This window comes from Osmerus mordax, chromosome 9 (genome assembly GCF_038355195.1).
Source record: "Osmerus mordax isolate fOsmMor3 chromosome 9, fOsmMor3.pri, whole genome shotgun sequence".
In the NCBI taxonomy this organism is placed as follows: Eukaryota; Metazoa; Chordata; class Actinopteri; order Osmeriformes; family Osmeridae; genus Osmerus; species Osmerus mordax.
The window spans coordinates 15,761,291-15,780,458 of NC_090058.1; the positions used below are offsets into that span (position 1 = coordinate 15,761,291).

The 19,168-nt window shown below is 54.7% G+C and overlaps 26 non-coding genes across 26 annotated transcripts; all 26 read right to left on the bottom strand.

The window, feature by feature from the left end:
• Positions 1-141: 141 nt before the first annotated feature.
• On the bottom strand, positions 142-215 carry trnai-aau (transfer RNA isoleucine (anticodon AAU)). Its single transcript has one exon. It is a non-coding gene; the product is annotated as a tRNA-Ile (tRNA).
• Positions 216-894: 679 nt separating this feature from the next.
• On the bottom strand, positions 895-968 carry trnai-aau (transfer RNA isoleucine (anticodon AAU)). Its single transcript has one exon. It is a non-coding gene; the product is annotated as a tRNA-Ile (tRNA).
• A 679-nt stretch (positions 969-1,647) lies between these two features.
• trnai-aau (transfer RNA isoleucine (anticodon AAU)) lies at positions 1,648-1,721 on the bottom strand. Its single transcript has one exon. It is a non-coding gene; the product is annotated as a tRNA-Ile (tRNA).
• A 679-nt stretch (positions 1,722-2,400) lies between these two features.
• On the bottom strand, positions 2,401-2,474 carry trnai-aau (transfer RNA isoleucine (anticodon AAU)). The gene has a single exon. It is a non-coding gene; the product is annotated as a tRNA-Ile (tRNA).
• A 679-nt stretch (positions 2,475-3,153) lies between these two features.
• trnai-aau (transfer RNA isoleucine (anticodon AAU)) lies at positions 3,154-3,227 on the bottom strand. Its single transcript has one exon. It is a non-coding gene; the product is annotated as a tRNA-Ile (tRNA).
• A 679-nt stretch (positions 3,228-3,906) lies between these two features.
• On the bottom strand, positions 3,907-3,980 carry trnai-aau (transfer RNA isoleucine (anticodon AAU)). Its single transcript has one exon. It is a non-coding gene; the product is annotated as a tRNA-Ile (tRNA).
• A 679-nt stretch (positions 3,981-4,659) lies between these two features.
• trnai-aau (transfer RNA isoleucine (anticodon AAU)) lies at positions 4,660-4,733 on the bottom strand. Its single transcript has one exon. It is a non-coding gene; the product is annotated as a tRNA-Ile (tRNA).
• Positions 4,734-5,412: 679 nt separating this feature from the next.
• trnai-aau (transfer RNA isoleucine (anticodon AAU)) lies at positions 5,413-5,486 on the bottom strand. Its single transcript has one exon. It is a non-coding gene; the product is annotated as a tRNA-Ile (tRNA).
• A 679-nt stretch (positions 5,487-6,165) lies between these two features.
• On the bottom strand, positions 6,166-6,239 carry trnai-aau (transfer RNA isoleucine (anticodon AAU)). The gene has a single exon. It is a non-coding gene; the product is annotated as a tRNA-Ile (tRNA).
• Positions 6,240-6,918: 679 nt separating this feature from the next.
• trnai-aau (transfer RNA isoleucine (anticodon AAU)) lies at positions 6,919-6,992 on the bottom strand. Its single transcript has one exon. It is a non-coding gene; the product is annotated as a tRNA-Ile (tRNA).
• Positions 6,993-7,671: 679 nt separating this feature from the next.
• trnai-aau (transfer RNA isoleucine (anticodon AAU)) lies at positions 7,672-7,745 on the bottom strand. The gene has a single exon. It is a non-coding gene; the product is annotated as a tRNA-Ile (tRNA).
• A 679-nt stretch (positions 7,746-8,424) lies between these two features.
• On the bottom strand, positions 8,425-8,498 carry trnai-aau (transfer RNA isoleucine (anticodon AAU)). Its single transcript has one exon. It is a non-coding gene; the product is annotated as a tRNA-Ile (tRNA).
• Positions 8,499-9,177: 679 nt separating this feature from the next.
• Positions 9,178-9,251, bottom strand: trnai-aau (transfer RNA isoleucine (anticodon AAU)). Its single transcript has one exon. It is a non-coding gene; the product is annotated as a tRNA-Ile (tRNA).
• A 679-nt stretch (positions 9,252-9,930) lies between these two features.
• On the bottom strand, positions 9,931-10,004 carry trnai-aau (transfer RNA isoleucine (anticodon AAU)). Its single transcript has one exon. It is a non-coding gene; the product is annotated as a tRNA-Ile (tRNA).
• Positions 10,005-10,683: 679 nt separating this feature from the next.
• trnai-aau (transfer RNA isoleucine (anticodon AAU)) lies at positions 10,684-10,757 on the bottom strand. The gene has a single exon. It is a non-coding gene; the product is annotated as a tRNA-Ile (tRNA).
• Positions 10,758-11,436: 679 nt separating this feature from the next.
• trnai-aau (transfer RNA isoleucine (anticodon AAU)) lies at positions 11,437-11,510 on the bottom strand. The gene has a single exon. It is a non-coding gene; the product is annotated as a tRNA-Ile (tRNA).
• A 679-nt stretch (positions 11,511-12,189) lies between these two features.
• trnai-aau (transfer RNA isoleucine (anticodon AAU)) lies at positions 12,190-12,263 on the bottom strand. Its single transcript has one exon. It is a non-coding gene; the product is annotated as a tRNA-Ile (tRNA).
• Positions 12,264-12,942: 679 nt separating this feature from the next.
• Positions 12,943-13,016, bottom strand: trnai-aau (transfer RNA isoleucine (anticodon AAU)). The gene has a single exon. It is a non-coding gene; the product is annotated as a tRNA-Ile (tRNA).
• Positions 13,017-13,695: 679 nt separating this feature from the next.
• On the bottom strand, positions 13,696-13,769 carry trnai-aau (transfer RNA isoleucine (anticodon AAU)). Its single transcript has one exon. It is a non-coding gene; the product is annotated as a tRNA-Ile (tRNA).
• Positions 13,770-14,448: 679 nt separating this feature from the next.
• trnai-aau (transfer RNA isoleucine (anticodon AAU)) lies at positions 14,449-14,522 on the bottom strand. The gene has a single exon. It is a non-coding gene; the product is annotated as a tRNA-Ile (tRNA).
• Positions 14,523-15,201: 679 nt separating this feature from the next.
• trnai-aau (transfer RNA isoleucine (anticodon AAU)) lies at positions 15,202-15,275 on the bottom strand. The gene has a single exon. It is a non-coding gene; the product is annotated as a tRNA-Ile (tRNA).
• Positions 15,276-15,954: 679 nt separating this feature from the next.
• Positions 15,955-16,028, bottom strand: trnai-aau (transfer RNA isoleucine (anticodon AAU)). The gene has a single exon. It is a non-coding gene; the product is annotated as a tRNA-Ile (tRNA).
• A 679-nt stretch (positions 16,029-16,707) lies between these two features.
• trnai-aau (transfer RNA isoleucine (anticodon AAU)) lies at positions 16,708-16,781 on the bottom strand. Its single transcript has one exon. It is a non-coding gene; the product is annotated as a tRNA-Ile (tRNA).
• Positions 16,782-17,460: 679 nt separating this feature from the next.
• On the bottom strand, positions 17,461-17,534 carry trnai-aau (transfer RNA isoleucine (anticodon AAU)). The gene has a single exon. It is a non-coding gene; the product is annotated as a tRNA-Ile (tRNA).
• Positions 17,535-18,213: 679 nt separating this feature from the next.
• Positions 18,214-18,287, bottom strand: trnai-aau (transfer RNA isoleucine (anticodon AAU)). The gene has a single exon. It is a non-coding gene; the product is annotated as a tRNA-Ile (tRNA).
• A 679-nt stretch (positions 18,288-18,966) lies between these two features.
• Positions 18,967-19,040, bottom strand: trnai-aau (transfer RNA isoleucine (anticodon AAU)). Its single transcript has one exon. It is a non-coding gene; the product is annotated as a tRNA-Ile (tRNA).
• Between the last annotated feature and the right edge of the window lie 128 nt (positions 19,041-19,168).

Here is a 19,168-nt window from a genome sequence, read left to right on the forward strand (position 1 = left end):
ACCAGGGACCCTGAGATCCTCAGTCTGACCCTCTCCCAACTGAGCTATTTGGGCAGACGTTTCGAAGCCAGTCAGTAGCATTTCAAAGCCTTGCCACAGACTAGATAAAGCGATGGAAAAGGTCTCCGAAGAAGGGCCGGTTGGCCCGTATGGGGATCGAACCCACGACCTTGGCGTTATTAGCACCACGCTCTGACCAACTGAGCTAACGGGCCCGAGGCACTCTGTACATGGTAGAGCGCTCGCTTAGCCTGCGAGAAGTAGCGGGATCGATGCCCGCATTCTCCAATCCCTTTTTCGTCTTTCGGCAGTTTGCCTCCCGAGTACCGCTCCGCTGCACGTTCTGCAGTCCGTCTTCCAACGCAGATAGCGCCCCCTCCATGCAGCCGGTCGCCATCTTCATCGCGACACACACCACTCTACTCGCGCCTTTTTGACAGCATGCACAGGAACGTCTCCAGCTCCTCAATAGACAAGGGGCGTTTTGCGGGTTGACATTTCATCCAATAGCCCCGTGGAGGAAAGCCACGGCCTACCGGTCCACGGCGCTGCTGTGCTGGTGGCTTGTTTGTTCAGTAGCTCGGCTATTTCAATAAGACAGGTTTGTGCAGTACGTCCAGTGTCGCAATCCTCTCTGACCAGTCAGTGGTCTGCAGTGTTTTGGCGTGAGCTTTTTGAAAATGACCCGTTGACCACTTCCTTGAGTAGACTGTATTTTGCAAACGCCACGGGTTTACCAAAACCGAGGCTCAAACCAGGGACCCTGAGATCCTCAGTCTGACCCTCTCCCAACTGAGCTATTTGGGCAGACGTTTCGAAGCCAGTCAGTAGCATTTCAAAGCCTTGCCACAGACTAGATAAAGCGATGGAAAAGGTCTCCGAAGAAGGGCCGGTTGGCCCGTATGGGGATCGAACCCACGACCTTGGCGTTATTAGCACCACGCTCTGACCAACTGAGCTAACGGGCCCGAGGCACTCTGTACATGGTAGAGCGCTCGCTTAGCCTGCGAGAAGTAGCGGGATCGATGCCCGCATTCTCCAATCCCTTTTTCGTCTTTCGGCAGTTTGCCTCCCGAGTACCGCTCCGCTGCACGTTCTGCAGTCCGTCTTCCAACGCAGATAGCGCCCCCTCCATGCAGCCGGTCGCCATCTTCATCGCGACACACACCACTCTACTCGCGCCTTTTTGACAGCATGCACAGGAACGTCTCCAGCTCCTCAATAGACAAGGGGCGTTTTGCGGGTTGACATTTCATCCAATAGCCCCGTGGAGGAAAGCCACGGCCTACCGGTCCACGGCGCTGCTGTGCTGGTGGCTTGTTTGTTCAGTAGCTCGGCTATTTCAATAAGACAGGTTTGTGCAGTACGTCCAGTGTCGCAATCCTCTCTGACCAGTCAGTGGTCTGCAGTGTTTTGGCGTGAGCTTTTTGAAAATGACCCGTTGACCACTTCCTTGAGTAGACTGTATTTTGCAAACGCCACGGGTTTACCAAAACCGAGGCTCAAACCAGGGACCCTGAGATCCTCAGTCTGACCCTCTCCCAACTGAGCTATTTGGGCAGACGTTTCGAAGCCAGTCAGTAGCATTTCAAAGCCTTGCCACAGACTAGATAAAGCGATGGAAAAGGTCTCCGAAGAAGGGCCGGTTGGCCCGTATGGGGATCGAACCCACGACCTTGGCGTTATTAGCACCACGCTCTGACCAACTGAGCTAACGGGCCCGAGGCACTCTGTACATGGTAGAGCGCTCGCTTAGCCTGCGAGAAGTAGCGGGATCGATGCCCGCATTCTCCAATCCCTTTTTCGTCTTTCGGCAGTTTGCCTCCCGAGTACCGCTCCGCTGCACGTTCTGCAGTCCGTCTTCCAACGCAGATAGCGCCCCCTCCATGCAGCCGGTCGCCATCTTCATCGCGACACACACCACTCTACTCGCGCCTTTTTGACAGCATGCACAGGAACGTCTCCAGCTCCTCAATAGACAAGGGGCGTTTTGCGGGTTGACATTTCATCCAATAGCCCCGTGGAGGAAAGCCACGGCCTACCGGTCCACGGCGCTGCTGTGCTGGTGGCTTGTTTGTTCAGTAGCTCGGCTATTTCAATAAGACAGGTTTGTGCAGTACGTCCAGTGTCGCAATCCTCTCTGACCAGTCAGTGGTCTGCAGTGTTTTGGCGTGAGCTTTTTGAAAATGACCCGTTGACCACTTCCTTGAGTAGACTGTATTTTGCAAACGCCACGGGTTTACCAAAACCGAGGCTCAAACCAGGGACCCTGAGATCCTCAGTCTGACCCTCTCCCAACTGAGCTATTTGGGCAGACGTTTCGAAGCCAGTCAGTAGCATTTCAAAGCCTTGCCACAGACTAGATAAAGCGATGGAAAAGGTCTCCGAAGAAGGGCCGGTTGGCCCGTATGGGGATCGAACCCACGACCTTGGCGTTATTAGCACCACGCTCTGACCAACTGAGCTAACGGGCCCGAGGCACTCTGTACATGGTAGAGCGCTCGCTTAGCCTGCGAGAAGTAGCGGGATCGATGCCCGCATTCTCCAATCCCTTTTTCGTCTTTCGGCAGTTTGCCTCCCGAGTACCGCTCCGCTGCACGTTCTGCAGTCCGTCTTCCAACGCAGATAGCGCCCCCTCCATGCAGCCGGTCGCCATCTTCATCGCGACACACACCACTCTACTCGCGCCTTTTTGACAGCATGCACAGGAACGTCTCCAGCTCCTCAATAGACAAGGGGCGTTTTGCGGGTTGACATTTCATCCAATAGCCCCGTGGAGGAAAGCCACGGCCTACCGGTCCACGGCGCTGCTGTGCTGGTGGCTTGTTTGTTCAGTAGCTCGGCTATTTCAATAAGACAGGTTTGTGCAGTACGTCCAGTGTCGCAATCCTCTCTGACCAGTCAGTGGTCTGCAGTGTTTTGGCGTGAGCTTTTTGAAAATGACCCGTTGACCACTTCCTTGAGTAGACTGTATTTTGCAAACGCCACGGGTTTACCAAAACCGAGGCTCAAACCAGGGACCCTGAGATCCTCAGTCTGACCCTCTCCCAACTGAGCTATTTGGGCAGACGTTTCGAAGCCAGTCAGTAGCATTTCAAAGCCTTGCCACAGACTAGATAAAGCGATGGAAAAGGTCTCCGAAGAAGGGCCGGTTGGCCCGTATGGGGATCGAACCCACGACCTTGGCGTTATTAGCACCACGCTCTGACCAACTGAGCTAACGGGCCCGAGGCACTCTGTACATGGTAGAGCGCTCGCTTAGCCTGCGAGAAGTAGCGGGATCGATGCCCGCATTCTCCAATCCCTTTTTCGTCTTTCGGCAGTTTGCCTCCCGAGTACCGCTCCGCTGCACGTTCTGCAGTCCGTCTTCCAACGCAGATAGCGCCCCCTCCATGCAGCCGGTCGCCATCTTCATCGCGACACACACCACTCTACTCGCGCCTTTTTGACAGCATGCACAGGAACGTCTCCAGCTCCTCAATAGACAAGGGGCGTTTTGCGGGTTGACATTTCATCCAATAGCCCCGTGGAGGAAAGCCACGGCCTACCGGTCCACGGCGCTGCTGTGCTGGTGGCTTGTTTGTTCAGTAGCTCGGCTATTTCAATAAGACAGGTTTGTGCAGTACGTCCAGTGTCGCAATCCTCTCTGACCAGTCAGTGGTCTGCAGTGTTTTGGCGTGAGCTTTTTGAAAATGACCCGTTGACCACTTCCTTGAGTAGACTGTATTTTGCAAACGCCACGGGTTTACCAAAACCGAGGCTCAAACCAGGGACCCTGAGATCCTCAGTCTGACCCTCTCCCAACTGAGCTATTTGGGCAGACGTTTCGAAGCCAGTCAGTAGCATTTCAAAGCCTTGCCACAGACTAGATAAAGCGATGGAAAAGGTCTCCGAAGAAGGGCCGGTTGGCCCGTATGGGGATCGAACCCACGACCTTGGCGTTATTAGCACCACGCTCTGACCAACTGAGCTAACGGGCCCGAGGCACTCTGTACATGGTAGAGCGCTCGCTTAGCCTGCGAGAAGTAGCGGGATCGATGCCCGCATTCTCCAATCCCTTTTTCGTCTTTCGGCAGTTTGCCTCCCGAGTACCGCTCCGCTGCACGTTCTGCAGTCCGTCTTCCAACGCAGATAGCGCCCCCTCCATGCAGCCGGTCGCCATCTTCATCGCGACACACACCACTCTACTCGCGCCTTTTTGACAGCATGCACAGGAACGTCTCCAGCTCCTCAATAGACAAGGGGCGTTTTGCGGGTTGACATTTCATCCAATAGCCCCGTGGAGGAAAGCCACGGCCTACCGGTCCACGGCGCTGCTGTGCTGGTGGCTTGTTTGTTCAGTAGCTCGGCTATTTCAATAAGACAGGTTTGTGCAGTACGTCCAGTGTCGCAATCCTCTCTGACCAGTCAGTGGTCTGCAGTGTTTTGGCGTGAGCTTTTTGAAAATGACCCGTTGACCACTTCCTTGAGTAGACTGTATTTTGCAAACGCCACGGGTTTACCAAAACCGAGGCTCAAACCAGGGACCCTGAGATCCTCAGTCTGACCCTCTCCCAACTGAGCTATTTGGGCAGACGTTTCGAAGCCAGTCAGTAGCATTTCAAAGCCTTGCCACAGACTAGATAAAGCGATGGAAAAGGTCTCCGAAGAAGGGCCGGTTGGCCCGTATGGGGATCGAACCCACGACCTTGGCGTTATTAGCACCACGCTCTGACCAACTGAGCTAACGGGCCCGAGGCACTCTGTACATGGTAGAGCGCTCGCTTAGCCTGCGAGAAGTAGCGGGATCGATGCCCGCATTCTCCAATCCCTTTTTCGTCTTTCGGCAGTTTGCCTCCCGAGTACCGCTCCGCTGCACGTTCTGCAGTCCGTCTTCCAACGCAGATAGCGCCCCCTCCATGCAGCCGGTCGCCATCTTCATCGCGACACACACCACTCTACTCGCGCCTTTTTGACAGCATGCACAGGAACGTCTCCAGCTCCTCAATAGACAAGGGGCGTTTTGCGGGTTGACATTTCATCCAATAGCCCCGTGGAGGAAAGCCACGGCCTACCGGTCCACGGCGCTGCTGTGCTGGTGGCTTGTTTGTTCAGTAGCTCGGCTATTTCAATAAGACAGGTTTGTGCAGTACGTCCAGTGTCGCAATCCTCTCTGACCAGTCAGTGGTCTGCAGTGTTTTGGCGTGAGCTTTTTGAAAATGACCCGTTGACCACTTCCTTGAGTAGACTGTATTTTGCAAACGCCACGGGTTTACCAAAACCGAGGCTCAAACCAGGGACCCTGAGATCCTCAGTCTGACCCTCTCCCAACTGAGCTATTTGGGCAGACGTTTCGAAGCCAGTCAGTAGCATTTCAAAGCCTTGCCACAGACTAGATAAAGCGATGGAAAAGGTCTCCGAAGAAGGGCCGGTTGGCCCGTATGGGGATCGAACCCACGACCTTGGCGTTATTAGCACCACGCTCTGACCAACTGAGCTAACGGGCCCGAGACACTCTGTACATGGTAGAGCGCTCGCTTAGCCTGCGAGAAGTAGCGGGATCGATGCCCGCATTCTCCAATCCCTTTTTCGTCTTTCGGCAGTTTGCCTCCCGAGTACCGCTCCGCTGCACGTTCTGCAGTCCGTCTTCCAACGCAGATAGCGCCCCCTCCATGCAGCCGGTCGCCATCTTCATCGCGACACACACCACTCTACTCGCGCCTTTTTGACAGCATGCACAGGAACGTCTCCAGCTCCTCAATAGACAAGGGGCGTTTTGCGGGTTGACATTTCATCCAATAGCCCCGTGGAGGAAAGCCACGGCCTACCGGTCCACGGCGCTGCTGTGCTGGTGGCTTGTTTGTTCAGTAGCTCGGCTATTTCAATAAGACAGGTTTGTGCAGTACGTCCAGTGTCGCAATCCTCTCTGACCAGTCAGTGGTCTGCAGTGTTTTGGCGTGAGCTTTTTGAAAATGACCCGTTGACCACTTCCTTGAGTAGACTGTATTTTGCAAACGCCACGGGTTTACCAAAACCGAGGCTCAAACCAGGGACCCTGAGATCCTCAGTCTGACCCTCTCCCAACTGAGCTATTTGGGCAGACGTTTCGAAGCCAGTCAGTAGCATTTCAAAGCCTTGCCACAGACTAGATAAAGCGATGGAAAAGGTCTCCGAAGAAGGGCCGGTTGGCCCGTATGGGGATCGAACCCACGACCTTGGCGTTATTAGCACCACGCTCTGACCAACTGAGCTAACGGGCCCGAGGCACTCTGTACATGGTAGAGCGCTCGCTTAGCCTGCGAGAAGTAGCGGGATCGATGCCCGCATTCTCCAATCCCTTTTTCGTCTTTCGGCAGTTTGCCTCCCGAGTACCGCTCCGCTGCACGTTCTGCAGTCCGTCTTCCAACGCAGATAGCGCCCCCTCCATGCAGCCGGTCGCCATCTTCATCGCGACACACACCACTCTACTCGCGCCTTTTTGACAGCATGCACAGGAACGTCTCCAGCTCCTCAATAGACAAGGGGCGTTTTGCGGGTTGACATTTCATCCAATAGCCCCGTGGAGGAAAGCCACGGCCTACCGGTCCACGGCGCTGCTGTGCTGGTGGCTTGTTTGTTCAGTAGCTCGGCTATTTCAATAAGACAGGTTTGTGCAGTACGTCCAGTGTCGCAATCCTCTCTGACCAGTCAGTGGTCTGCAGTGTTTTGGCGTGAGCTTTTTGAAAATGACCCGTTGACCACTTCCTTGAGTAGACTGTATTTTGCAAACGCCACGGGTTTACCAAAACCGAGGCTCAAACCAGGGACCCTGAGATCCTCAGTCTGACCCTCTCCCAACTGAGCTATTTGGGCAGACGTTTCGAAGCCAGTCAGTAGCATTTCAAAGCCTTGCCACAGACTAGATAAAGCGATGGAAAAGGTCTCCGAAGAAGGGCCGGTTGGCCCGTATGGGGATCGAACCCACGACCTTGGCGTTATTAGCACCACGCTCTGACCAACTGAGCTAACGGGCCCGAGGCACTCTGTACATGGTAGAGCGCTCGCTTAGCCTGCGAGAAGTAGCGGGATCGATGCCCGCATTCTCCAATCCCTTTTTCGTCTTTCGGCAGTTTGCCTCCCGAGTACCGCTCCGCTGCACGTTCTGCAGTCCGTCTTCCAACGCAGATAGCGCCCCCTCCATGCAGCCGGTCGCCATCTTCATCGCGACACACACCACTCTACTCGCGCCTTTTTGACAGCATGCACAGGAACGTCTCCAGCTCCTCAATAGACAAGGGGCGTTTTGCGGGTTGACATTTCATCCAATAGCCCCGTGGAGGAAAGCCACGGCCTACCGGTCCACGGCGCTGCTGTGCTGGTGGCTTGTTTGTTCAGTAGCTCGGCTATTTCAATAAGACAGGTTTGTGCAGTACGTCCAGTGTCGCAATCCTCTCTGACCAGTCAGTGGTCTGCAGTGTTTTGGCGTGAGCTTTTTGAAAATGACCCGTTGACCACTTCCTTGAGTAGACTGTATTTTGCAAACGCCACGGGTTTACCAAAACCGAGGCTCAAACCAGGGACCCTGAGATCCTCAGTCTGACCCTCTCCCAACTGAGCTATTTGGGCAGACGTTTCGAAGCCAGTCAGTAGCATTTCAAAGCCTTGCCACAGACTAGATAAAGCGATGGAAAAGGTCTCCGAAGAAGGGCCGGTTGGCCCGTATGGGGATCGAACCCACGACCTTGGCGTTATTAGCACCACGCTCTGACCAACTGAGCTAACGGGCCCGAGGCACTCTGTACATGGTAGAGCGCTCGCTTAGCCTGCGAGAAGTAGCGGGATCGATGCCCGCATTCTCCAATCCCTTTTTCGTCTTTCGGCAGTTTGCCTCCCGAGTACCGCTCCGCTGCACGTTCTGCAGTCCGTCTTCCAACGCAGATAGCGCCCCCTCCATGCAGCCGGTCGCCATCTTCATCGCGACACACACCACTCTACTCGCGCCTTTTTGACAGCATGCACAGGAACGTCTCCAGCTCCTCAATAGACAAGGGGCGTTTTGCGGGTTGACATTTCATCCAATAGCCCCGTGGAGGAAAGCCACGGCCTACCGGTCCACGGCGCTGCTGTGCTGGTGGCTTGTTTGTTCAGTAGCTCGGCTATTTCAATAAGACAGGTTTGTGCAGTACGTCCAGTGTCGCAATCCTCTCTGACCAGTCAGTGGTCTGCAGTGTTTTGGCGTGAGCTTTTTGAAAATGACCCGTTGACCACTTCCTTGAGTAGACTGTATTTTGCAAACGCCACGGGTTTACCAAAACCGAGGCTCAAACCAGGGACCCTGAGATCCTCAGTCTGACCCTCTCCCAACTGAGCTATTTGGGCAGACGTTTCGAAGCCAGTCAGTAGCATTTCAAAGCCTTGCCACAGACTAGATAAAGCGATGGAAAAGGTCTCCGAAGAAGGGCCGGTTGGCCCGTATGGGGATCGAACCCACGACCTTGGCGTTATTAGCACCACGCTCTGACCAACTGAGCTAACGGGCCCGAGGCACTCTGTACATGGTAGAGCGCTCGCTTAGCCTGCGAGAAGTAGCGGGATCGATGCCCGCATTCTCCAATCCCTTTTTCGTCTTTCGGCAGTTTGCCTCCCGAGTACCGCTCCGCTGCACGTTCTGCAGTCCGTCTTCCAACGCAGATAGCGCCCCCTCCATGCAGCCGGTCGCCATCTTCATCGCGACACACACCACTCTACTCGCGCCTTTTTGACAGCATGCACAGGAACGTCTCCAGCTCCTCAATAGACAAGGGGCGTTTTGCGGGTTGACATTTCATCCAATAGCCCCGTGGAGGAAAGCCACGGCCTACCGGTCCACGGCGCTGCTGTGCTGGTGGCTTGTTTGTTCAGTAGCTCGGCTATTTCAATAAGACAGGTTTGTGCAGTACGTCCAGTGTCGCAATCCTCTCTGACCAGTCAGTGGTCTGCAGTGTTTTGGCGTGAGCTTTTTGAAAATGACCCGTTGACCACTTCCTTGAGTAGACTGTATTTTGCAAACGCCACGGGTTTACCAAAACCGAGGCTCAAACCAGGGACCCTGAGATCCTCAGTCTGACCCTCTCCCAACTGAGCTATTTGGGCAGACGTTTCGAAGCCAGTCAGTAGCATTTCAAAGCCTTGCCACAGACTAGATAAAGCGATGGAAAAGGTCTCCGAAGAAGGGCCGGTTGGCCCGTATGGGGATCGAACCCACGACCTTGGCGTTATTAGCACCACGCTCTGACCAACTGAGCTAACGGGCCCGAGACACTCTGTACATGGTAGAGCGCTCGCTTAGCCTGCGAGAAGTAGCGGGATCGATGCCCGCATTCTCCAATCCCTTTTTCGTCTTTCGGCAGTTTGCCTCCCGAGTACCGCTCCGCTGCACGTTCTGCAGTCCGTCTTCCAACGCAGATAGCGCCCCCTCCATGCAGCCGGTCGCCATCTTCATCGCGACACACACCACTCTACTCGCGCCTTTTTGACAGCATGCACAGGAACGTCTCCAGCTCCTCAATAGACAAGGGGCGTTTTGCGGGTTGACATTTCATCCAATAGCCCCGTGGAGGAAAGCCACGGCCTACCGGTCCACGGCGCTGCTGTGCTGGTGGCTTGTTTGTTCAGTAGCTCGGCTATTTCAATAAGACAGGTTTGTGCAGTACGTCCAGTGTCGCAATCCTCTCTGACCAGTCAGTGGTCTGCAGTGTTTTGGCGTGAGCTTTTTGAAAATGACCCGTTGACCACTTCCTTGAGTAGACTGTATTTTGCAAACGCCACGGGTTTACCAAAACCGAGGCTCAAACCAGGGACCCTGAGATCCTCAGTCTGACCCTCTCCCAACTGAGCTATTTGGGCAGACGTTTCGAAGCCAGTCAGTAGCATTTCAAAGCCTTGCCACAGACTAGATAAAGCGATGGAAAAGGTCTCCGAAGAAGGGCCGGTTGGCCCGTATGGGGATCGAACCCACGACCTTGGCGTTATTAGCACCACGCTCTGACCAACTGAGCTAACGGGCCCGAGACACTCTGTACATGGTAGAGCGCTCGCTTAGCCTGCGAGAAGTAGCGGGATCGATGCCCGCATTCTCCAATCCCTTTTTCGTCTTTCGGCAGTTTGCCTCCCGAGTACCGCTCCGCTGCACGTTCTGCAGTCCGTCTTCCAACGCAGATAGCGCCCCCTCCATGCAGCCGGTCGCCATCTTCATCGCGACACACACCACTCTACTCGCGCCTTTTTGACAGCATGCACAGGAACGTCTCCAGCTCCTCAATAGACAAGGGGCGTTTTGCGGGTTGACATTTCATCCAATAGCCCCGTGGAGGAAAGCCACGGCCTACCGGTCCACGGCGCTGCTGTGCTGGTGGCTTGTTTGTTCAGTAGCTCGGCTATTTCAATAAGACAGGTTTGTGCAGTACGTCCAGTGTCGCAATCCTCTCTGACCAGTCAGTGGTCTGCAGTGTTTTGGCGTGAGCTTTTTGAAAATGACCCGTTGACCACTTCCTTGAGTAGACTGTATTTTGCAAACGCCACGGGTTTACCAAAACCGAGGCTCAAACCAGGGACCCTGAGATCCTCAGTCTGACCCTCTCCCAACTGAGCTATTTGGGCAGACGTTTCGAAGCCAGTCAGTAGCATTTCAAAGCCTTGCCACAGACTAGATAAAGCGATGGAAAAGGTCTCCGAAGAAGGGCCGGTTGGCCCGTATGGGGATCGAACCCACGACCTTGGCGTTATTAGCACCACGCTCTGACCAACTGAGCTAACGGGCCCGAGGCACTCTGTACATGGTAGAGCGCTCGCTTAGCCTGCGAGAAGTAGCGGGATCGATGCCCGCATTCTCCAATCCCTTTTTCGTCTTTCGGCAGTTTGCCTCCCGAGTACCGCTCCGCTGCACGTTCTGCAGTCCGTCTTCCAACGCAGATAGCGCCCCCTCCATGCAGCCGGTCGCCATCTTCATCGCGACACACACCACTCTACTCGCGCCTTTTTGACAGCATGCACAGGAACGTCTCCAGCTCCTCAATAGACAAGGGGCGTTTTGCGGGTTGACATTTCATCCAATAGCCCCGTGGAGGAAAGCCACGGCCTACCGGTCCACGGCGCTGCTGTGCTGGTGGCTTGTTTGTTCAGTAGCTCGGCTATTTCAATAAGACAGGTTTGTGCAGTACGTCCAGTGTCGCAATCCTCTCTGACCAGTCAGTGGTCTGCAGTGTTTTGGCGTGAGCTTTTTGAAAATGACCCGTTGACCACTTCCTTGAGTAGACTGTATTTTGCAAACGCCACGGGTTTACCAAAACCGAGGCTCAAACCAGGGACCCTGAGATCCTCAGTCTGACCCTCTCCCAACTGAGCTATTTGGGCAGACGTTTCGAAGCCAGTCAGTAGCATTTCAAAGCCTTGCCACAGACTAGATAAAGCGATGGAAAAGGTCTCCGAAGAAGGGCCGGTTGGCCCGTATGGGGATCGAACCCACGACCTTGGCGTTATTAGCACCACGCTCTGACCAACTGAGCTAACGGGCCCGAGACACTCTGTACATGGTAGAGCGCTCGCTTAGCCTGCGAGAAGTAGCGGGATCGATGCCCGCATTCTCCAATCCCTTTTTCGTCTTTCGGCAGTTTGCCTCCCGAGTACCGCTCCGCTGCACGTTCTGCAGTCCGTCTTCCAACGCAGATAGCGCCCCCTCCATGCAGCCGGTCGCCATCTTCATCGCGACACACACCACTCTACTCGCGCCTTTTTGACAGCATGCACAGGAACGTCTCCAGCTCCTCAATAGACAAGGGGCGTTTTGCGGGTTGACATTTCATCCAATAGCCCCGTGGAGGAAAGCCACGGCCTACCGGTCCACGGCGCTGCTGTGCTGGTGGCTTGTTTGTTCAGTAGCTCGGCTATTTCAATAAGACAGGTTTGTGCAGTACGTCCAGTGTCGCAATCCTCTCTGACCAGTCAGTGGTCTGCAGTGTTTTGGCGTGAGCTTTTTGAAAATGACCCGTTGACCACTTCCTTGAGTAGACTGTATTTTGCAAACGCCACGGGTTTACCAAAACCGAGGCTCAAACCAGGGACCCTGAGATCCTCAGTCTGACCCTCTCCCAACTGAGCTATTTGGGCAGACGTTTCGAAGCCAGTCAGTAGCATTTCAAAGCCTTGCCACAGACTAGATAAAGCGATGGAAAAGGTCTCCGAAGAAGGGCCGGTTGGCCCGTATGGGGATCGAACCCACGACCTTGGCGTTATTAGCACCACGCTCTGACCAACTGAGCTAACGGGCCCGAGACACTCTGTACATGGTAGAGCGCTCGCTTAGCCTGCGAGAAGTAGCGGGATCGATGCCCGCATTCTCCAATCCCTTTTTCGTCTTTCGGCAGTTTGCCTCCCGAGTACCGCTCCGCTGCACGTTCTGCAGTCCGTCTTCCAACGCAGATAGCGCCCCCTCCATGCAGCCGGTCGCCATCTTCATCGCGACACACACCACTCTACTCGCGCCTTTTTGACAGCATGCACAGGAACGTCTCCAGCTCCTCAATAGACAAGGGGCGTTTTGCGGGTTGACATTTCATCCAATAGCCCCGTGGAGGAAAGCCACGGCCTACCGGTCCACGGCGCTGCTGTGCTGGTGGCTTGTTTGTTCAGTAGCTCGGCTATTTCAATAAGACAGGTTTGTGCAGTACGTCCAGTGTCGCAATCCTCTCTGACCAGTCAGTGGTCTGCAGTGTTTTGGCGTGAGCTTTTTGAAAATGACCCGTTGACCACTTCCTTGAGTAGACTGTATTTTGCAAACGCCACGGGTTTACCAAAACCGAGGCTCAAACCAGGGACCCTGAGATCCTCAGTCTGACCCTCTCCCAACTGAGCTATTTGGGCAGACGTTTCGAAGCCAGTCAGTAGCATTTCAAAGCCTTGCCACAGACTAGATAAAGCGATGGAAAAGGTCTCCGAAGAAGGGCCGGTTGGCCCGTATGGGGATCGAACCCACGACCTTGGCGTTATTAGCACCACGCTCTGACCAACTGAGCTAACGGGCCCGAGGCACTCTGTACATGGTAGAGCGCTCGCTTAGCCTGCGAGAAGTAGCGGGATCGATGCCCGCATTCTCCAATCCCTTTTTCGTCTTTCGGCAGTTTGCCTCCCGAGTACCGCTCCGCTGCACGTTCTGCAGTCCGTCTTCCAACGCAGATAGCGCCCCCTCCATGCAGCCGGTCGCCATCTTCATCGCGACACACACCACTCTACTCGCGCCTTTTTGACAGCATGCACAGGAACGTCTCCAGCTCCTCAATAGACAAGGGGCGTTTTGCGGGTTGACATTTCATCCAATAGCCCCGTGGAGGAAAGCCACGGCCTACCGGTCCACGGCGCTGCTGTGCTGGTGGCTTGTTTGTTCAGTAGCTCGGCTATTTCAATAAGACAGGTTTGTGCAGTACGTCCAGTGTCGCAATCCTCTCTGACCAGTCAGTGGTCTGCAGTGTTTTGGCGTGAGCTTTTTGAAAATGACCCGTTGACCACTTCCTTGAGTAGACTGTATTTTGCAAACGCCACGGGTTTACCAAAACCGAGGCTCAAACCAGGGACCCTGAGATCCTCAGTCTGACCCTCTCCCAACTGAGCTATTTGGGCAGACGTTTCGAAGCCAGTCAGTAGCATTTCAAAGCCTTGCCACAGACTAGATAAAGCGATGGAAAAGGTCTCCGAAGAAGGGCCGGTTGGCCCGTATGGGGATCGAACCCACGACCTTGGCGTTATTAGCACCACGCTCTGACCAACTGAGCTAACGGGCCCGAGACACTCTGTACATGGTAGAGCGCTCGCTTAGCCTGCGAGAAGTAGCGGGATCGATGCCCGCATTCTCCAATCCCTTTTTCGTCTTTCGGCAGTTTGCCTCCCGAGTACCGCTCCGCTGCACGTTCTGCAGTCCGTCTTCCAACGCAGATAGCGCCCCCTCCATGCAGCCGGTCGCCATCTTCATCGCGACACACACCACTCTACTCGCGCCTTTTTGACAGCATGCACAGGAACGTCTCCAGCTCCTCAATAGACAAGGGGCGTTTTGCGGGTTGACATTTCATCCAATAGCCCCGTGGAGGAAAGCCACGGCCTACCGGTCCACGGCGCTGCTGTGCTGGTGGCTTGTTTGTTCAGTAGCTCGGCTATTTCAATAAGACAGGTTTGTGCAGTACGTCCAGTGTCGCAATCCTCTCTGACCAGTCAGTGGTCTGCAGTGTTTTGGCGTGAGCTTTTTGAAAATGACCCGTTGACCACTTCCTTGAGTAGACTGTATTTTGCAAACGCCACGGGTTTACCAAAACCGAGGCTCAAACCAGGGACCCTGAGATCCTCAGTCTGACCCTCTCCCAACTGAGCTATTTGGGCAGACGTTTCGAAGCCAGTCAGTAGCATTTCAAAGCCTTGCCACAGACTAGATAAAGCGATGGAAAAGGTCTCCGAAGAAGGGCCGGTTGGCCCGTATGGGGATCGAACCCACGACCTTGGCGTTATTAGCACCACGCTCTGACCAACTGAGCTAACGGGCCCGAGACACTCTGTACATGGTAGAGCGCTCGCTTAGCCTGCGAGAAGTAGCGGGATCGATGCCCGCATTCTCCAATCCCTTTTTCGTCTTTCGGCAGTTTGCCTCCCGAGTACCGCTCCGCTGCACGTTCTGCAGTCCGTCTTCCAACGCAGATAGCGCCCCCTCCATGCAGCCGGTCGCCATCTTCATCGCGACACACACCACTCTACTCGCGCCTTTTTGACAGCATGCACAGGAACGTCTCCAGCTCCTCAATAGACAAGGGGCGTTTTGCGGGTTGACATTTCATCCAATAGCCCCGTGGAGGAAAGCCACGGCCTACCGGTCCACGGCGCTGCTGTGCTGGTGGCTTGTTTGTTCAGTAGCTCGGCTATTTCAATAAGACAGGTTTGTGCAGTACGTCCAGTGTCGCAATCCTCTCTGACCAGTCAGTGGTCTGCAGTGTTTTGGCGTGAGCTTTTTGAAAATGACCCGTTGACCACTTCCTTGAGTAGACTGTATTTTGCAAACGCCACGGGTTTACCAAAACCGAGGCTCAAACCAGGGACCCTGAGATCCTCAGTCTGACCCTCTCCCAACTGAGCTATTTGGGCAGACGTTTCGAAGCCAGTCAGTAGCATTTCAAAGCCTTGCCACAGACTAGATAAAGCGATGGAAAAGGTCTCCGAAGAAGGGCCGGTTGGCCCGTATGGGGATCGAACCCACGACCTTGGCGTTATTAGCACCACGCTCTGACCAACTGAGCTAACGGGCCCGAGGCACTCTGTACATGGTAGAGCGCTCGCTTAGCCTGCGAGAAGTAGCGGGATCGATGCCCGCATTCTCCAATCCCTTTTTCGTCTTTCGGCAGTTTGCCTCCCGAGTACCGCTCCGCTGCACGTTCTGCAGTCCGTCTTCCAACGCAGATAGCGCCCCCTCCATGCAGCCGGTCGCCATCTTCATCGCGACACACACCACTCTACTCGCGCCTTTTTGACAGCATGCACAGGAACGTCTCCAGCTCCTCAATAGACAAGGGGCGTTTTGCGGGTTGACATTTCATCCAATAGCCCCGTGGAGGAAAGCCACGGCCTACCGGTCCACGGCGCTGCTGTGCTGGTGGCTTGTTTGTTCAGTAGCTCGGCTATTTCAATAAGACAGGTTTGTGCAGTACGTCCAGTGTCGCAATCCTCTCTGACCAGTCAGTGGTCTGCAGTGTTTTGGCGTGAGCTTTTTGAAAATGACCCGTTGACCACTTCCTTGAGTAGACTGTATTTTGCAAACGCCACGGGTTTACCAAAACCGAGGCTCAAACCAGGGACCCTGAGATCCTCAGTCTGACCCTCTCCCAACTGAGCTATTTGGGCAGACGTTTCGAAGCCAGTCAGTAGCATTTCAAAGCCTTGCCACAGACTAGATAAAGCGATGGAAAAGGTCTCCGAAGAAGGGCCGGTTGGCCCGTATGGGGATCGAACCCACGACCTTGGCGTTATTAGCACCACGCTCTGACCAACTGAGCTAACGGGCCCGAGGCACTCTGTACATGGTAGAGCGCTCGCTTAGCCTGCGAGAAGTAGCGGGATCGATGCCCGCATTCTCCAATCCCTTTTTCGTCTTTCGGCAGTTTGCCTCCCGAGTACCGCTCCGCTGCACGTTCTGCAGTCCGTCTTCCAACGCAGATAGCGCCCCCTCCATGCAGCCGGTCGCCATCTTCATCGCGACACACACCACTCTACTCGCGCCTTTTTGACAGCATGCACAGGAACGTCTCCAGCTCCTCAATAGACAAGGGGCGTTTTGCGGGTTGACATTTCATCCAATAGCCCCGTGGAGGAAAGCCACGGCCTACCGGTCCACGGCGCTGCTGTGCTGGTGGCTTGTTTGTTCAGTAGCTCGGCTATTTCAATAAGACAGGTTTGTGCAGTACGTCCAGTGTCGCAATCCTCTCTGACCAGTCAGTGGTCTGCAGTGTTTTGGCGTGAGCTTTTTGAAAATGACCCGTTGACCACTTCCTTGAGTAGACTGTATTTTGCAAACGCCACGGGTTTACCAAAACCGAGGCTCAAACCAGGGACCCTGAGATCCTCAGTCTGACCCTCTCCCAACTGAGCTATTTGGGCAGACGTTTCGAAGCCAGTCAGTAGCATTTCAAAGCCTTGCCACAGACTAGATAAAGCGATGGAAAAGGTCTCCGAAGAAGGGCCGGTTGGCCCGTATGGGGATCGAACCCACGACCTTGGCGTTATTAGCACCACGCTCTGACCAACTGAGCTAACGGGCCCGAGGCACTCTGTACATGGTAGAGCGCTCGCTTAGCCTGCGAGAAGTAGCGGGATCGATGCCCGCATTCTCCAATCCCTTTTTCGTCTTTCGGCAGTTTGCCTCCCGAGTACCGCTCCGCTGCACGTTCTGCAGTCCGTCTTCCAACGCAGATAGCGCCCCCTCCATGCAGCCGGTCGCCATCTTCATCGCGACACACACCACTCTACTCGCGCCTTTTTGACAGCATGCACAGGAACGTCTCCAGCTCCTCAATAGACAAGGGGCGTTTTGCGGGTTGACATTTCATCCAATAGCCCCGTGGAGGAAAGCCACGGCCTACCGGTCCACGGCGCTGCTGTGCTGGTGGCTTGTTTGTTCAGTAGCTCGGCTATTTCAATAAGACAGGTTTGTGCAGTACGTCCAGTGTCGCAATCCTCTCTGACCAGTCAGTGGTCTGCAGTGTTTTGGCGTGAGCTTTTTGAAAATGACCCGTTGACCACTTCCTTGAGTAGACTGTATTTTGCAAACGCCACGGGTTTACCAAAACCGAGGCTCAAACCAGGGACCCTGAGATCCTCAGTCTGACCCTCTCCCAACTGAGCTATTTGGGCAGACGTTTCGAAGCCAGTCAGTAGCATTTCAAAGCCTTGCCACAGACTAGATAAAGCGATGGAAAAGGTCTCCGAAGAAGGGCCGGTTGGCCCGTATGGGGATCGAACCCACGACCTTGGCGTTATTAGCACCACGCTCTGACCAACTGAGCTAACGGGCCCGAGGCACTCTGTACATGGTAGAGCGCTCGCTTAGCCTGCGAGAAGTAGCGGGATCGATGCCCGCATTCTCCAATCCCTTTTTCGTCTTTCGGCAGTTTGCCTCCCGAGTACCGCTCCGCTGCACGTTCTGCAGTCCGTCTTCCAACGCAGATAGCGCCCCCTCCATGCAGCCGGTCGCCATCTTCATCGCGACACACACCACTCTACTCGCGCCTTTTTGACAGCATGCACAGGAACGTCTCCAGCTCCTCAATAGACAAGGGGCGTTTTGCGGGTTGACATTTCATCCAATAGCCCCGTGGAGGAAAGCCACGGCCTACCGGTCCACGGCGCTGCTGTGCTGGTGGCTTGTTTGTTCAGTAGCTCGGCTATTTCAATAAGACAGGTTTGTGCAGTACGTCCAGTGTCGCAATCCTCTCTGACCAGTCAGTGGTCTGCAGTGTTTTGGCGTGAGCTTTTTGAAAATGACCCGTTGACCACTTCCTTGAGTAGACTGTATTTTGCAAACGCCACGGGTTTACCAAAACCGAGGCTCAAACCAGGGACCCTGAGATCCTCAGTCTGACCCTCTCCCAACTGAGCTATTTGGGCAGACGTTTCGAAGCCAGTCAGTAGCATTTCAAAGCCTTGCCACAGACTAGATAAAGCGATGGAAAAGGTCTCCGAAGAAGGGCCGGTTGGCCCGTATGGGGATCGAACCCACGACCTTGGCGTTATTAGCACCACGCTCTGACCAACTGAGCTAACGGGCCCGAGGCACTCTGTACATGGTAGAGCGCTCGCTTAGCCTGCGAGAAGTAGCGGGATCGATGCCCGCATTCTCCAATCCCTTTTTCGTCTTTCGGCAGTTTGCCTCCCGAGTACCGCTCCGCTGCACGTTCTGCAGTCCGTCTTCCAACGCAGATAGCGCCCCCTCCATGCAGCCGGTCGCCATCTTCATCGCGACACACACCACTCTACTCGCGCCTTTTTGACAGCATGCACAGGAACGTCTCCAGCTCCTCAATAGACAAGGGGCGTTTTGCGGGTTGACATTTCATCCAATAGCCCCGTGGAGGAAAGCCACGGCCTACCGGTCCACGGCGCTGCTGTGCTGGTGGCTTGTTTGTTCAGTAGCTCGGCTATTTCAATAAGACAGGTTTGTGCAGTACGTCCAGTGTCGCAATCCTCTCTGACCAGTCAGTGGTCTGCAGTGTTTTGGCGTGAGCTTTTTGAAAATGACCCGTTGACCACTTCCTTGAGTAGACTGTATTTTGCAAACGCCACGGGTTTACCAAAACCGAGGCTCAAACCAGGGACCCTGAGATCCTCAGTCTGACCCTCTCCCAACTGAGCTATTTGGGCAGACGTTTCGAAGCCAGTCAGTAGCATTTCAAAGCCTTGCCACAGACTAGATAAAGCGATGGAAAAGGTCTCCGAAGAAGGGCCGGTTGGCCCGTATGGGGATCGAACCCACGACCTTGGCGTTATTAGCACCACGCTCTGACCAACTGAGCTAACGGGCCCGAGACACTCTGTACATGGTAGAGCGCTCGCTTAGCCTGCGAGAAGTAGCGGGATCGATGCCCGCATTCTCCAATCCCTTTTTCGTCTTTCGGCAGTTTGCCTCCCGAGTACCGCTCCGCTGCACGTT